The sequence below is a fragment of the Osmerus mordax genome, chromosome 20 (genome assembly GCF_038355195.1).
Source record: "Osmerus mordax isolate fOsmMor3 chromosome 20, fOsmMor3.pri, whole genome shotgun sequence".
NCBI lineage: Eukaryota > Metazoa > Chordata > Actinopteri > Osmeriformes > Osmeridae > Osmerus > Osmerus mordax.
This window is the reverse complement of record NC_090069.1, coordinates 11,629,669-11,644,716: the sequence shown is the minus strand read 5'-3', so window position 1 is coordinate 11,644,716 and position 15,048 is coordinate 11,629,669.

Sequence of the window (15,048 nt, the reverse complement as noted above, 5' to 3'; positions counted from 1 at the left end):
AGTCATAAATACGGTAGAGGTGAAGAGCAGCGTAGCAGTGCCATCCAAAGAAGTGGAGATACTGGTGTGTGACGAAGAGCCAGGCGGGGTGTCGGACAACAGGAACGGAAGGCTGTGGACGACAACTCCTGGGAACCAACTTCAGATCAACTTCAGATCATCTTTGGACTGTTTTCCAAATATTTATCCTTTTGAAAGCTGTTATCAGACACTGGACTAAACATGTCACAAGAAAATGAGGAGGAGGGATTTGGGGAGCTTGATGTTCAAGCGTAAATTAGCGAATTAACTAAGAAACATGAACAAGCCATGGAAACGATTGCAGCACTAAGCGGTGCACCCAATAGGGCGTATGTCTATGTCCCTAGGGAGCGACACATCACAGCGTTTAGTGGAGATTTAGACAGGGATGGAAGGTCAGTAGATGACTTCATTGAAGAAGTTGACCGTGTGTTACATGCCAGAAACCAGTCTGCTGATGATCAGTATGACTTTGTCATGTCCCTGTTGAGGGGAGCTGCCTTAGAAGAGGTACGGCTGCGTAACAGTGGTGAAACAGACCAAGTTTGTGGCATGTACCATTACCTTAGAGAGGCATTCAGAGTAGACGCAGTACTCCTCAGCTGTTGAGTAGTTTCTATGGTTGTACACAAAGAGAAAGGGAGGATCTCCGTGACTTCTCACATGCCTTGTTGCAAGCTCTTAGCTTGGTGTATAAACAAAGCCCTGAGGTAGTAGCCAATGAGAAGCTGATGTTAAGAGACCAGTTCATCGAGGGAGTCAGGGACCTGGCTCTTAGACGAGACCTTCGAAAATATGTAAGGGACAGACCTGACTCTACCCTCATAGACGTACGTGAGGAAGCTTACATGTGGACTGTTGAGGACCCCTCAGGGAATGTAAAAGTACCCAAAATGAAAAGTAAAACAGGTGATTTGGTTGGGGATGCACATTGTACTGCTGTCACTGCTAGGGAGCAGAAGTCAATTACTTTGGAGGATGTTTTGAAGGTAGTTGCAGAGCAAGGTAAAGCCATTAGTGAGTTAACCCAGGCTGTGAAGAATCTTGTTACTCCAGAGGTAGGCGCTAGTAGAAGGACGAGTAGTAACCTGCGGACACAACCAAGATTCACAGAGGATGGCAAACCCATATGTTTCAAGTGTCAGTCAGAGGGACATATCGCTAGGAATTGCCCCACAAATCGAAATGTCACCAGAAAAGATACCACTGTGTCTGGTGTGCAGGGAAACGAGACCCCCCGGTTGTGTTGAGTCGAGCAGTTCGGGAGTGCACCTCAGACTCATCTAAAGTGAGCCCATCTCATGACCAGTTATTAGAGCGTGCTGTGGGAACATGCCCTGTAATGGACATCAAGATTGGGGGGGTTGTAGCGTCTTGTTTATTGGATACAGGCAGTCAAGTAAGCACTATTTCAGAAGGGTTCTTTCGGAAACATTTGGGCAGGGAGGATGGAGATATCCTCTCTACATCTGGTTGGCTCAAGTTAATCGCAGCCAACGGTTTAGACATACCCTATCTGGGGTATCTAGAGTTAGTGGTCGAGACAATGGGCATGACAATTCCAGACTGTGGGTTCTTGGTGGTGAAAGATCCTCAGAATCTCCAGATGTCAGTGCCTGGAATTATAGGGATGAACATTATCAATAGGTGCCGACAGTTAGTAAATGCCTACTTTAGGAGGGAAGTTGGATTCGGATTGGAGAAATGTTTTCCAGCAAGTGCAAAAATGTAAAGTTGCCAAGAAAGCCATTGCTAGATTAGCTGGCAAAGAGAAAGTATACATATGCTTGTTGACCCTCACCATCATGGGTTTTCCATACAAGTAGCAAATTTGTCACAGCAGGATATGTGGCTCCATCCCAGAACCCGACTGGGTGTCTTGTCTATAGTGGAGTATGAGAATTCTGAGCGGTCTTGTGAAGTTAAGTTTCAGCGTATTTCTGTGAGTATCGAACAAGTGACCGTGGATGTAAAGGATGTACAGGACCAAATAACTTGCAGCTTATCTTAGACCGGCTAGACATTGGTGGTACTACATTTACATTTACATTTAGTCATTTAGCAGACGCTCTTATCCAGAGCGACTTACAGTAAGTACAGGGACATTCCCCCGAGGCAAGTAGGGTGAAGTGCCTTGCCCAAGGACACAACGTCAGTTGGCATGACCGGGAATCGAACTGGCAACCTTCGGATTACTAGCCCGACTCCCTCACCGCTCAGCCAACTGACTCCCTACTAAAGATCAGCAGTTGGAACTAAGTGCAGTCTTGGCAAAATATACAAGTGTTTTTGCCTTGGAGGATGAAGACCTCGGGTATACAGATAAAGTAAAACACGGAATTGATCTTGTCGACGAAGTACCTGTGACCCAGCCGTACCGCCGCATTCCACCCACACAGTATGGGGAGGTGAAAGAGCACATTTCAAAACTACTAAGGAAAGATGTCATTCAGGAGAGCACAAGCTCCTATGCCTCACCCATTGTGTTAGTGAGGAAGACCGATGGTAGTATACGGCTGTGTGTAGACTATCGAAAGCTCAATCTGAAGTCAAAGAAAGATGCGTTTCCCTTGCCACGCATAGATGAAAGTTTTGATGCCCTGCAAGGTGCAGAGTTCTTTTCTACCATTGATCTAGCGAGTGGATATCACCAGGTAGCAGTAGAGGAGCGGGACCAGCATAAAACGACATTCACCACTCTGTTTGGGCTATATGAACATCTGCGGATGCCAATGGGTGTTTGCAATGGACCCGCAACCTTTCAGAGGTTGATGCAAGCTACTATGAGTGATCTAATTTTCCAGATAATGTTAGTGTATTTGGATGATATCATGGTCTACTCGCAGACATTTCCTGAACACATACAGAGGTTGGACACCGTGCTTAAACTCCTACAAGATGCAGGTCTCAAAGTTAAATTGGAGAAATGCCATTTCTTACAGAAAGAAGTCAAGTTCCTGGGGCACACCGTTTCAGAAAATGGTTTAGCTACTGATGCTGACAAGATCTCAGCTGTCAAACAATGGCCAGTCCCGTCCACAGTAAAATAACTCAGATCTTTCCTTGGTTTTTGTAGTTATTATTGAAGGTTTGTTGATGGATTTTCATGGATTGCAGGCCCACTACACAATGTCGTAAATCTGTGTCTAAGTGCTGCACCTTCCAAAACAAATCAGATGCTTAGTAGTTTGTGGGGTCCAGAATGTCAGGTCTCGTTCGATGCTTTAAAGCAGGGGTCACTAATTGGCGGACCGCGGTCCAGGTCCGGACCCGGACCCAGGCGGTTCCCTATCCGGATCCGGACCTATAACCGATATATTATTATGGAATTAATTCATTTTGACGGAACGTTTCCATTTTAACCGGCACATCTTTTTGTTCCAAATAAATGTGGTTTCTATCTTACTTGTCCAATACAAAGGTCCAATCAGGAGCTTTTAATAACTGTAATCACCATGACAACTCACTGAAAGTTGGCCGCAACCTCTGTGGGTCAGGTTGTTTGTGTCATTCGCAACAACGCAGGCTAATCGATTTGCTAAGAGTACCTGTTTCTTCCTTAGCGAAAAACATGGCGTGCTCTAAACCCGGCGAAAAGTTGATTCCAAAAAGACCTAATTTCAGACGAGTATGCATTTGTGCTGCCGGTGGGGAACACAAAACCAATGTGTTTAATGAGACGGTTGCCCTTGTCAATAGTGGTAGCTAATGTGAAACGTCACTATCATGGCCGTGGGAACTAGGAGTGCTGTAGCACCCCCTGACAGCACGAGAATTTCCAATGACTTTAAAATTCACCACCGCGGCACAGCCCAGCCCCGCATTAGCGGACTGGCCATCGGGAGCACCGGGAGAAGAATATCAATGGAAAACCAGGCTAAGAAACGTAAGGGTGGGGCTGAAAAATTAAGAGAAAAAAAGACATCACCTTCACTAGACAAGGTTTTACCAATTGAAAAACGGCTATGTTCATTTTACATAAAGCTCAAAAAACTATTTTGTGCTCAAATAAAAGCAAAACAAATAGTCTTGCACGTCACGTGCGCTCGCATTAAGTATCCTAGCGTTCTCACGAACTAGCATTACGTTAAACATAGAATGTGCATGTCTTATTTTTACTCCCAGTCCGTCCCTACCGCCCCGCAACATTAAGCACCCCCCCCCCCCCCCCCCCCAGCAGCAGCCCCCTGATAAAATAGCCTATGTTCCCGCGGCTATGGTCACTATGACACAAAGCATGGACACTTTTTTTTACCAAAATTACCCCCAGAACTCTGAGGTAAGGGCCAGAAAAATAAACCATAATTGTTACGGACCCTGGACTGGATACAAATTTGGTTAGTGGACCTTTTGGGTTTCTAATTGAGTACCCCTGCTTTAAAGGATAAGCTTACCAGTGCACCCATTCTAGGATTTGCTGATTTTACTAAACCCTTTATTGTGGAGACCGATGCCAGCAATCAGGGTTTGGGAGCTATTCTTTATCAGCAACAAGGTGACAAGAAGAGAGTGATTTCATATGCAAGTAGGAGGCTGAGAAATGCAGAAAAGAATGATAAGAACTACAGTAGTATGAAATTAGAACTCCTTGCACTAAAGTGGGCTATAGTAGAGAGGTTTCATGGATACTTGCTTGGTTCAAAATTCACAGTAATAACCGACAACAACCCTTTGTGTCATCTCAACACTGCCAAACTAGGAGCCATTGAACACAGATGGGTGACACAGTTGGCTGTGTTTGATTTTGAAATTCAGTATCGGCCAGGTCGACATAATGCAGCCGCTGATGCCCTCTCTAGACAGCCTTTGGCAGGGGAGCCAAAGGTTGTACCAGAAGATGCAGAATTGGATGGTTGTGTGACTATTTGCAACTCTATGTATCGTGGAATAGCACTGGATACAGAGTTGGTTGGAGCTGGTCTGAAAAGCTTTCAGGTTAGACAAATCCGAGCCCTTGAAGCGGGCACTATCAGTGATGTCTCGAATACCCCTACCCTCCCGGGATATTCCAAACATGAAATGCGTGCATTTCAAAAACAAGACCCTGTTCTCAGTGTGTTCAGATCCTGGTGGGAGGAAAAGAGAAAACCAGCTGGCAAAGAAAGGGAAGGGCTGTCTAAGTCAGTGCGGTCTTTGTTGAAACATTGGGATCTTGTGGAAGAGAGAGACGGATTATTATACAGAATGGTTGTGGACAGTAGACATGGAGAGTGTGTTCAGCTGCTGTTGCCAACTTGTTTGAAGCACAAAGTCTTGGAGAGCGTGCATGACTTAATGGGGCACCAAGGTATAGAACGCACCCAACAACTTCTAAGAAAGAGGTGTTTTTGGGTGGGAATCTATGAGGATGTAGAAAACTGGATCAAGAAGTGTCAGCGCTGCGTTTTAACCAAAATGCCGCAGCCTAAGATACATCCACCAATGAAGTCATTTCTGGACAGCCGACCATTAGAAGTAGTGGCAGTAGACTTCACGTTACTCGAACCCGCAACTGATGGCCGAGAAAATGTCTTAGTGTTCACTACCTTAAGTTCACTCAGGCGTTCCCTACACGAGACCAGAAGGCAGAGACTACGGCAAAGGTACTCTTAAAAGAGTGGTTCATGAAATATGGTGTGCCGGAATGGTTACATTCAGACCAAGGTCGAAATTTTGAGAGTGGTGTCATAGCAGAACTATGCAAATTGTATGGGGTCAAGAAAAGTCCACACTGGAAATGCCCAGTGTGAAAGGTTTAACAGAACCCTACATGAGCTGCTACGCACTCTCCCTCCAGACAAAAAACGCCGGTGGCCAGAATATTTGCCTGAGTTGGTACATGCGTACATTGTGACACCACACGCAACCACTGGGTATTCGCCACATTTTCTGTTGTTTGGTGTTGAGCCGTATCTCCCCTTGGATGCTCTGTTAGGGCGAGATTCGACAGAGGACCAACCACTGGATTGGTTGGCGGTCCACCAGAGAAGACTGAAGGAGGCACACGCCAGAGCCAAGGAGTACTCGGAGCAAAAAGCTGCTGCAGGGATTTCTCATCACAATGACAAAGTGTACTGTCCTCCCATTGAGAAAGGCCAGAACGTGTATCTCAGAAACAGACCAAGGGGAAGAAATAAGATACAAGATGCTTGGGTGTCAGCGCCTTACAGAGTGACTGAGATACAGGGTACAACTTATACAGTGGAACCTGTGGATGGAGGACCTGTCCGGAACGTAAACCGAGTGGATATTAGATCTTGTGGGAGTCTCCCTGTCCCTACTCCACGGAGGAGAAGCAAAGGCTCTGTTTCAGTGTCGGTAACGTCACAGGATTCAGAGTCAGATGTTGAGGATTCAGAAGATGAAGTGTTGTTGGAGAATATTACTCTGCGGCCCAGTCAAACCTCAGACAATGAAACAGTAGTAGTACCTGTGGGTGAGGTTCCCCGGTCAATTCTAACTGAGTCTGATCCTGACGATCTTGAGCCAGAACCTGTGGATGAACCGAGTCCAAGGCCTGTCCCTACTCCTCACAGGAGTGCCAGGTGACATGCTGGGCAACATTCAAATCCTCATCATGAGCCTAGGTCGTCTGTGGATGCAGGGTCAATGAGTCAAGCGGCAGTGTCTCAGATACTAGCCCGCTTAGGGACAGTTTTCTTTCAAGAGGTTTTGAAGGAGATTAAGAATTATTTTGTAGTCACTGAGGACAGTGACTTAAGCAGGGGAAAGTGTTACCAGCTGGATCTGGGGAGGTTAGGAAGTTACGTAAGTTTCTAGCAGAAAGTTGGATTTGCGATTCCCCTGAAGGTGGCGCGGTAGATGACAGTGCGTGGTGGTGTCCAAGGAATCTGTAAGTTTGAAGTTACTAAGTGATAGAACTAATAAATACTAATAAATTGGATAGTGGATGGAGTTCTCAGTTCGATACATATGGCAGATGGTTTTGTAATGTGTTGGTGGTGCATTGATGGAGAAGGATAACGTGTGATGGTTGGAGCTAGTTAGCAACGTTCCATGTGGCGACGTACGGCTACATGCCTTGGAAATGTTTAATCTGTTTGCACAATGTTTTGTAGTGTATTCCACGGTTTGTTGTTGAAAGATACTGATGGTTGATTTGTGTTCTTCACGCATAGAACTGAGCAGACTTTTGGATTTGTGTGTGGTCGTGTTCAAAGTCGAACTACTCTGAGTATGTTGGGAAACGGTTATTGGAACGTGTGGGAATGAATATGCCATGTATGTAATACAAAATGTATGTTATTTCTAATTGTAAATGTTTTATCCTCTAAGAAGTGCCACTACCGTATTTTTGATCTGTATTTTTGTTGTGGTAGAATTCTAGTGGCACTGTGTAGATTTGAAGTCAAGAGATGGCGGTTTCAATACATTTATTTAGCTTGTACAAATTAAGAATTAACAAAGTACTTTGTGATCAGTCATAACGAAGGGGGTGCTAGCCACAGATCGTTCGCAAGAGTGATGAAGAACAACCCTAAAACCCTGCCTTATATAAACTTTAGATCAAATGGTTCTTCTGATGGTCAATTCATCAATGTAGCAAACTCTTAGATTTGCTAACTCAACTCAGTGACAGTTTGAAACAATACATCTCCATACCATTTGTCCCACAGATCTTTGATGTGGCATCCCTCCCCAAACCAGTAGATACTAAAGCCACAGGAGTTCACCAGTCAAATGGTCAACTGTCCTTTGTGTGGAAATCTTCAAACAAGTATTTAATTAACACCACCCATGCAACAGGAAGGGTCAGAGCAGCTTAATCAGTTCATCTACACTTCTCCCTTTAGGCCACGGGAACTCAAGAATCCCCCAACCTCCAGAAAACACCATAAATACCTTAAACCAACCGCTACATCCATTCTACAGAGTAAACCACACCACAGAGCCTCAGTTTCTTGCATTCGACTGTCTATAACAAAGGAACTAACTTTTTACCGCTTAAAGAAACATAGATATTGTAACTATGTCAAAAACTGCCATTACAATTTTGTATAGGTTTATTTTCTTTTGGTTACAGCTTGTATTGCAGGCTAGAGGGCATACATACTGTGATAAGGAAAATAACACTGCAAGAAAAGCAGTATAGCATTTATATTTTTTTATTTGACAGCTGTATATACTAACTATAAATATACCAACCCACACTGTTTCCTGTGTGTCTTTTCCCGGGTTACAACATATGTTATACAAACACGGAATTTACTGTGGCAGGGAGGTGCAAACACTAAACATATACGAATCTTAAATTAAGTAAAGGTACAGAAGTTTAACTATTCCTAAGAACTAAACAATCTAAGAATAAAACAATTTAAATATAAAATAAAATATATATAAAAATAAGAATAAGAATGAGCAGCATGAGTGGTCAACATGCAATAGTGCAATCAGATACTGGGTTAAATAATGAATGAATGTCAATGGGAGTCCTTGGCCTTGTTGAAGAGGCCAGTAGCAGATGGAAATGGACCGCAGCCTTCTGCCGGAGGTGAGTAGCTGGAACAGGGAGTGGCCAGGGTGGGAGGGGTCGGCCACCATCTTCCTCACTCGCCTCAGGGTCCTCAAGGTGTGCAGGTCCTCGAGGGTAGGCAGATTGCAGCCGATCACCTTCTCAGCAGTGCAGATGATACGCTGCAGTCTGCTCTTGTCCTTGGCAGTGGCAGCAGCGTACCAGACGGTGATGGAGGAGGTGAGGATGGACTCAATGATGGCTGAGTAGAAGTGCACCATCATTGTCTTTGGCAGGTTGAATTTCTTCAGCTGCCGTAGGAAGTACATCCTCTGTTGTGCTTTCTTGGTGAGGGAGCTGATGTTCAGTTCCCACTTGAGATCTTGGGAGAGGATGGTGCCCAGGAAGCGGAAGGACTCCACAGTGTTGACTGGGGAGTCGCACAGGGTGATGGGGGTGAGTGGGGCTGTATTCTTCCTGAAGTCCACAACCATCTCCACTGTCTTAAGAGCATTGAGCTGTAAGTTGTTCTGGCTGCACCAAGTCACCAGGTTGTCAGCTTCCCACCTATAATCAGACTCGTCCCCGTCAGAGATGAGCCCAATGAGGGTGGTGTTGTCCGCAAACTTCAGAGGTTTGACAGACGGATGACTGGAAGTGCAACTGTTGGTGTACAGGGAGAAGAGCAGAGGGTATGTAACTTCAGTTTTGATAAAGATATCTGAGTGATTTAAACAGATTTGTATTCAGGATAGTTTGTAGTTTCCATCCATCTATCCATCATCTTCCGCTTATCCGGGGGTCGGGTCGCGGGGGCAGAAACCTAAGCAGGGAGTCCTAGACTTCCCTCTCCCCGGCCACTTCCACCAGCTCTTCCTGGGGGACCCCGAGGCGTTCCCAGGCCAGCCGAGAGACATAGTCCCTCCAGCGTGTCCTGGGTCTTCCCCGGGGCCTCTTCCCAGTGGGAGCTGCCCAGAACACCTCACCAGGGAGGGTCCAGGAGGCATCCTTATCAGATGCCCGAGCCACCTCAACTGGCCCCTCTCGACGCGGAGGAGCAGCGGTTCTACTCTGAGTCCCTCCCGGATGGCCGAGCTTCTCACCCTATCTCTAAGGGAGAGCCCGGACACCCTGCGGAGAAAACTCATTTCGGCCGCTTGTATTCGCGATCTCGTTCTTTCGGTCACTCCCCACAGTTCGTGACCATAGGTGGGTACATATGACCATAGAGGGTAGGAACGTAGATCGACTGGTAAATAGGGAGCTTCGCCTTTCGACTCAGCTCCTTCTTCACCACGACGGACCGATGCAGAGCCTGCATCACTGCGGACGACGCACCGATCTGCCTGTCGATCTCACGCTCCATCCTTCCCTCACTCGTGAACAAGACCCCGAGATACTTGAACTCTACGCTTGGGACAAGATCTCCTCCCCGACCCGGGGATTGCACTCCACCCTTTTCCGGTCGATAACCATGGCCTCAGATTTGGAGGTGCTGATTCCCATCCCAGCCGCTTCGCATTCGGTTGCGAACCGCTCCAGTGAGAGCTGAAGGTCACGGCCCGATGAAGCCAACAGGACCACATCATCTGCAAAAAGCAGCGACCCGATCCTGAGGTCACCAAACCGGACCCCCTCAACGCCCTGGCTGCGCCTAGAAATTCTGTCCATATAAGTTATGAACAGAATCGGTGACAAAGGGCAGCCCTGGCGGAGTCCAACCCTCACCGGGAATAAGTTCGACTTACTACCGGCAATGCGGACCAAACTCTGGCACCGGTCGTACAGGGGCCGAACAGCCCCGATCAGGGAGTCCGGTACCCCGTACTCCCGGAGCACCCCCCGCATGAGCCCCCGAGGGACACGGTCGAACGCCTTTTCCAAATCCATAAAACATGTGTCGACTGGTTGGGCGAACTCCCATGCACCCTCCAGAACCCTGCCGAGTTTGTAGTTTCCAAATATGTATAATACCCAGAAAGACCCAAATGTTCACGATGTGAAGGGTTTCCGCAGGCCGCCACACATTTGTCATTGTTCAAAATCAAAGACAACACTAGTCTTCTGATAGTTCAGCACCAAGGATAGCATCGCCGAAATAACACACAATCAATGGAGGAAAGGAAAACATTTATTCTTGCCACTAAGTAGGCTAAGCAAGTATATTTATTGTTGGTTGCTGGTGAAGACGTGCTGCTGCTAGCTACCTGCGGTAGTGTTTCGTCTGGAGATGTTGATAATATTCCTTTCTGGCTGGTCTACAAAAGTGTGTAATCTTCGGGTGTTTTGCTCGAGCTTGTTCAGACAACAGTTTATTGCAGCGCTTTTGAGCACCACGTGCATATTTGGACGCGGGTAGGGTAGCTCTAACATGCGACGCATGGACATCAATTGCCACGGTGTCCTACATTACCATAACCGCACATTTCATCAACGATGATTGGCAGCTTGTGTCACTTGTGCTCCAAACAAGAGAAGAGCAATGTACGAGAGTTATCAGCAAACGTTCGCATGTCGCATTATTAAACTGAGCATATCGATTTGTAATCCATTATTAAACTTAGCATTTTAATTGTTTAACCTTTTAATAGTCCTGTTAAATGTGCCTGAAAACGCCTAAACAACATACCCAAAGTACATTGAAAGCTGTTGTTGAACCATTTGGAGTACATGAATGTAAATGTTCTCTTTTGAAAGGTGACACTGAAGTTATTTCCCCTGTTGTTAGGACCCCTGTAAGTCCTACTGGTGTTGAGTAATAGAAGCTTGAACACAAGGAAACTGAAAGTTTCTATCTCCGACTAGATTTAGTTTTGAAAACAGAGGCCTGAAGAGGCCTAGAGGTGGTAGGTATTATCTCATTTCAGAGCCAGTCAAAGCCAGTTTGAGAAATTCGTTTTAGAACGAGTGTGTGTGTGGGGGGGTGCAGGACGCACAGACCTAGTTGGCTGTAGAGGGGAACACCGATAAGAGAATCGAATCGATAAGCAGGAAATGATAAGGAGTCGGAATCGTTAAAATCTTATCAATATGCATCCCTATGCGTCGCTGTCTTCAATGCCACAGCCTAAACTTTATGTCAAAAGAAAGTTTTTAATTTCTGTTGCATTCAAACAATCCCCTCAGTGTAGTTTGGCTAGCAACAGCAGCTAGGCTACAGTAGCTTGCTCGTAGCACAATTCAGCTTCTCCAGGCAGGGCTCTAGACTGAGACCAAAAAGTTGCTTTTGGCTTTGTTACTGACAGTGATCGCTTCCAGCAAACTTTTTTTGAATTAGCCATTCCCCCTAAATAAATATCAAGCTTATTTACGTGTTTCGGGGCATATTTTCAGTCAGCAGATGGTACTAGTACTGTTTGAATCGCGATTCCATCTGAAAAATACTGCCGGTGGCAACTTGGTTAAAATAGCTTGTTTCAAAGGGGGTTCAGCTTGTTCATTAAATGTACCCATCTGCAACCGACGCAAGCAAGCACACCCTACAATTTCCCCAGAAATTGTATCCTCTCTAGTTGTATTTAAAATAATTGACTAATTCAAAGAACAAAAAAATAATTGTATAGGACTAAAGGCGCACACACATTCGTTTCGACTGTCTGATCAGCCTCACATTCTGTTCCTGTAAATCATACACGCAGTGTAAACCAATTCATAGTTTTCAGTCACGTGACATCTGCGGTGACCTTGAGGGCATAAAGCTGCTGGCGATGACGGCTCACACCAGTGAGACGCAGGAAAAGCCGGCAAATTTACCTTCCCACGTTTCTTTGGATCACCTCTTAGCTAAAGAAAAGAAAAGATATGGACACAAACTGCAAGTGTCGGGCACTCATATACAGCACCCGCTGACTTATTTCTGTATGAAAAACCAATCAGTCTTAACACAAGCCTCACACATTGTCTTTGTTTTACATTCAGTTGATTATCGGTGTAAAGGGATTTCCAAATCATTTAATTCCAAATGCATTTTGAGTTTAGTTGTGTCTAACACAACAACCCAACTATTTAACTAACTAGCTAACTTTAACTACGACCACTGCAGTTGGTCGCCTCGATACACAACAAACTATGTCAAACCGATTACATAAAGATGTGTTTTATGGCAAAAAATATCTTGTGTTTAACTTTACTTGAGCTTGATGAAGTGTTAGCTGCAAATACGTGTATATTTGAACGGCTGTCATTGTTTGCACTCCCTGGAGACACAGGTAACGTAGGTGTAATGGCACAAATCCACAATCTTTCTAAAGAAACACAGCCCAGGCTTGTCTCCTCTTCGATTACTGCATCCGATAGAACAACGATACAGCATTTTGGCAACAAAAGAGCAACAGACTCAAAGAAAATGTATGACTATAATGGGTGGCGGGCAGCGGAAAGTATTTTTTGCCCCCTTGGGGGCGTGCCCCTTGGAATGTGACGTCACGTGAAAACTATGAATTATACTGCATGAGGGAGGGCCGATCCAACTCACACAGTCAGACGAGTAGTCGAAACTCGGAGGAGAGCCATAGCAAATCAATGCATTTTTTAAGACATTGTGGTTAAGGTAGAGTATGATTTCATTTGATAAATTAATGATAATTGTTTTCACACCTATCATAGTCAAAGTCATAGTTAAAACATACATTTTTTAAAGAGCCGTTTGGGAGCCAAACGAGACGGCTCTTTTCAGTGAGCTGAGCCGGTTCACAAATAAGAATGTATATGTAAAGATAACATCCAAGATAGCAATTTTGCTAAATCTGACAGCAGTTCTGTACACCATATGTACTGTGTTATCGTTGTTTGAGTTAAAGAACTTGCTAAATGAATTAAATGTCTGTTAAATGTCAAATCCTTATTTTGCAATCCTTATTGAGGGACCCACTGCACTTGTTGGTTAGTTGTAACTGATTTAAGTGCTTGTACTCGCTGTGAATTATATTATCGTTGCTTGCTTTCTTCCAGGTACACTCTAGAGGCCTGTTCCATAAAAGCGAGTTTACCGAATAAGCCAGGCTTATGTCAGTTCGTCGGACTCATTTATAGTTCATTCGGTTCCATAAATCAAGCTCAACGTAGTTCAAACTCAGTTACTATGGCAACTTATGCTTCGAAACTAGCCTGGTCCGGGGCAGGCTCACTGGCATGCTTAGCCCGTGTTGTTGCTTACCCAGACGTTCCTGTAACACTGACCCAACGGGAAAACGATGATTTTCCACTGACATTCTCATTCTCCCTCCTTTCAATATGTAGGCTACATTTATAGAAATTCAACTTAAATACATAGGCTACAACATTTAGCCTAATGTATTAAACAATGATGAACAATGATTTCAGAATGATACAAACCTACATAGCCTACATTATGTACATATGGCTATATGGTAGTTTGTGATTTCAAATGTTTAGGCATCAGGCATATAGGCCTATATCTCAATCTAAATTATCCCAGTATAATTATCATAGCTACATAATTGTTAACAGTAGCCTACAATTGCAAAAAAAATCTAAATCCATACATCTATCAGTCACCACTGCCCTCCAGTCTGCCAGAGCGGCCTCAAGATCATCCATCATTCTGCAGGACCTTTCTGCAGCATTTGATACTGTTAACCATCAGATCCTGCTCGCTAGACTTTCTGAGATGGGCATCTCTGGCACTGCACTTCAGTGGATCTCATCCTACCTGTCGGGAAGATCCTACCAGGTCTCCTGGGGAGGCACAGTGTCAGGGCCCACCAGCTCTCCACTAGCGTCCCACAGGGCTCTGTCCTTGGACCCCTCCTCTTCTCCCTGTACACCACCTCACTTGGACCAATCATCACCTCCCATGGCTTCTCCTACCACTGCTACGCTGACGACACACAGCTGTACCTGTTGTTCCCCCCGACTGATCCGGGGATCTCAGCTAGAATTGAGGCCTGACTCAGACATCTCGGCCTGGATGACCAAGCACCACCTCCACCTGAACCTCGCCAAAACAGAACTTCCCGGCCAAACCCTCCATCTCCCACGATCTTTCAATCACCCTGGGATCTGCAACGCAGAAAATGTTTTGTTTTTTTATGATATAATAAAGGATAAAATGTCCAACACTAAAAGCACAATGTCTCTGTCCTTTAAAACCAGGAAATGTCTCGTAGCCTACGGCTACTTTGGCGTATGTCCACTCCGGTCTAGGACCGCTGTCGGCTCTGAGCAGTACCGCTCTTTCTTCCCTTGGACCACCGCTTGTAGTGCGTAGAGCGAGCCTGCCTGGATAATAATAATAATTGGCTACTCTGGTTGCGCATAGTGAAAAGTAATTTTGCAGGAGAGATTCAGGTACTTCCCTTTACGCTCAGCAGTCGAGCCGTGGTTGTGCCTCCGGAGTCTGAATGGGAGCAGCGGAATACCGGTCGTCGCTTCTCTCTGTGCTCTTGCATTTGTCCCCGTAGAATCCTGCTTCTGTTCAGTCCCTGCTCTTTTTTGAAGGAGTTCCTCTCATTGGCCAACCAAACAGTTGAGAGTCATTTAGGAGTGATGGGCTGCGTCCCTGTCAGCTAGGGAGTACCCTCCCCCATCCTTGTTGTCAAACAGCACACACAATA